The sequence below is a fragment of the Giraffa tippelskirchi genome, chromosome 13 (assembly GCF_054371585.1).
Source record: "Giraffa tippelskirchi isolate mGirTip1 chromosome 13, T2T-mGirTip1v1.2.pri, whole genome shotgun sequence".
Classification (NCBI taxonomy): domain Eukaryota; kingdom Metazoa; phylum Chordata; class Mammalia; order Artiodactyla; family Giraffidae; genus Giraffa; species Giraffa tippelskirchi.
In genome coordinates this window covers 30,747,578-30,750,351 of record NC_137287.1, presented here as the reverse complement: position 1 = coordinate 30,750,351, position 2,774 = coordinate 30,747,578, and the positions used below count along the sequence as shown (strand labels likewise).

The following is a 2,774-nucleotide window of genomic DNA, read 5'->3' as shown; positions in this document are numbered from 1 at the left end:
AATTTTATTATGTGTTTATTTGGCCTTGTTGGGTCTTCGTTGCTGCATGCAGACTTTTTTCCCTAGCTGCAGCAAGCAGGAGCTTCTCTCTAGTTGCGGTGTACAGGCTTCTCATTGTGGTGGCTTCTCTTTTTGCAGAGCTCAGCCACTTGGACGCTCAGGCTTCAGTCGTTGTGGCCCATGGGCTTAGTTGCTCTGCATCAGGTGGGATCTTCCTGGAGCAGGGATCGAACCCGTGTCTCCTGCACAGGCAGGTGGATTCTTGACCATTGAGCCACTAGGGAAGCCCTTATTGTGGTTTCAATTTGCAGTTCCTGGATGGTTAATGGTGTTGGGCATCTTTTCTTGTGCTTATTGACTGTTTGTGTATCTTCCTTGGAGAAATATCTGTTCAGATCCTTTGCCCATTTTGTAATGAGTATATTCAATCTTGAAGGGTCTCCTAAATGATTGCATACAGCAGCCACTATAGAATGGTGATTCATTGTGGGCACTCTGCTGTTGGTGGCCTCGATTTGAATCTCACTTTGGCCATGTATTAGTACATGACCTTGATCATTCTCTCCAGACCTCAGTTTTTCCTGTCCTATTGGGATAGAAATATTAGCGACTTTTTAAGGTTGTTGTAAGGATTAAAAAGGCAGCGCATATCAAAGGCTTAGTAAGAATTAATAAGGACTTAGTAAATATTATTAATACCCATAATGGAAATAACATTAACACTTACTAAGCATACGACATCTCATTTCATCTACACAGCAATATTGCAAAATAGGTTTAATCATCTCCATTTTATAAGCAAGCTTCAGTTGAAGCTCAGGGAGATGAGGGAATGTGTCCCTGGCTATACAGCTGGTAAGAGACAGAGCAGATTCCTACCTGGATCTGAATGACTGCAATGCTGTGCCGTGCTTAGTCGCTCAGTCATGTCAGACTCTTTGCGACCCCCTGGACTGTAGCCCACCAGGCTCCTCTGGTCATGGAGATTCTCCAGGCAAGAATATTGGAGTGGGTTGCCATTTCCTGCTCCAGGGGATCTTTCCAACCCAAGGATTGAACCCAGGTCTCCCAAATTGCCAACAGATTCTTTACCATCTGAGCCACCAGAGAACCCCATATATATGTATTTATATGGTGGCTTCTGACTTTCCACCTTTAACATGAGAAAGGTTGCTCCGGTTTATGGAGGGAAATGCCTCCACTGTAGTAGCCCTTATTGGAGCAGGACTTGGTGAAGTCCAACACAGTAACTAACTGACTACAGGGCCCTCCTCAAATGGTTCCTGCTGCTGCTGCTGCTGCTAAGTCGTTTCTGTCGTGTCTGAGTCTGTGAGACCCCATAGATGGCAGCCCTCCAGGCTCCTCCGTCCCTGGGATTCTCCAGACAAGAATACCAGAGTGGGTTGCCATTTCCTTCTCCAATGCATGCATGCTTCAGTCATGTCCAACTCTGTGCAACCCCATGGACAGCAGCCCACCAGGCTCCTCTGTCCACAGGATTCTCTAGGCAAGAATACTGGAGTGTGTTACCATTTCCTTCTCCATAGGTTCCTGCTATTCAAGTGCAGTTGTCACTAAGCAAATACTGTCAGAAAAGAATTAGTATTTTGGCTCTCTGAGCAGCACCATGGCAGTCGACAAGAACAAGAGCCTTATGAAAGGTGGTAAAAAGGGAGCCAAGATGAAAGTGGTCGACCTATTTTTAAGAAAGATTGGTATGCTGTGAAAGCATCAACTGTGTTCAGTGTAAGAAATATTGGGAAAGCATTTGTCACGAGACCTCAAGGAATCAAAATCGCATCTGATGGCCTCAAGGTTGTGTTTTTGAAGTGACCCTTGTTGATCTGTAGGATGATGAAGTTGCATTGAGAAAATTCAAGCTCATTACTGAGGATGGTCAGGGCAAAAATTGCCTAATTTCCATGGCCTGGATCTCATCAGTGACAAAATATGCTCCATGGTTAAAAAAATGGCAGACCATGATTGAAGCTCATGTTGATGTCAAGACTATCAATGGTTATTTGCTTCATCTGTTCTGTGTGGGTTTTACTAAAAAATGCAACAGATTTGGAAGCCTCTTATGCCCAGCACCAACAGGTCCACCAGACCTGCAAGAGGCTGATGGAAATCATGGCCCGAGAGGTGAAGATAAATGACTTGAAAAAGGTGGTCAATAAATTGATTCCACGGCTTCCTTGGTGGTGCAGTGGCTAAGAATCTGCCTGCCAATGCAGGGACACCAGTTCGATCCCTGGTCAGGGAAGATCCCACATGCCACAGGGCAAGTAAGCTCATGTCCCACAACTACTGAGCCTGCACTCTGGAGTCCCATAAGCCGCAACTACTGAGCCCACGTTCCGCAACTTCTGAAGCCTGTGCACCTAGAGCCTGTGCTCCGCAATGAGCAGCCTCCACAGTGAGAAACTCCACATGCTGCAATGAAGAGTAGCCACCGCTCGCCGCAACTAGAGAAAGCCTGAGCATAGCAATGAAGACCCAGCACAGCCAAAACTACATATGTAAATAAATAATTTAAAAAAGACATTGATTCCAGACAGCACTGGAAAAAACATAGAAAATTCTTGCCAACCTTTCCACTCCATGATGTATCTGTTAGAAAAGTAAAAATGCTGAAGGAGCCCAAATCTGAATTAGAAAAACTTACGGAGCTACACATTGAAGGTAGCAGTTCTGGAAAAGCTACTGGGCATGAGACAGGTACTAAAGCTGAACAAACTGATGGATATGAGCCACCTATCCAAGAATTTTTTTAA

General features: G+C 45.0%; 1 pseudogene; it reads left to right on the top strand.

Annotated features, from left to right (window-relative positions):
* Nucleotides 1-1,627: 1,627 nt before the first annotated feature.
* Nucleotides 1,628-2,774, top strand: LOC145530915 (small ribosomal subunit protein eS1 pseudogene; annotated as a pseudogene).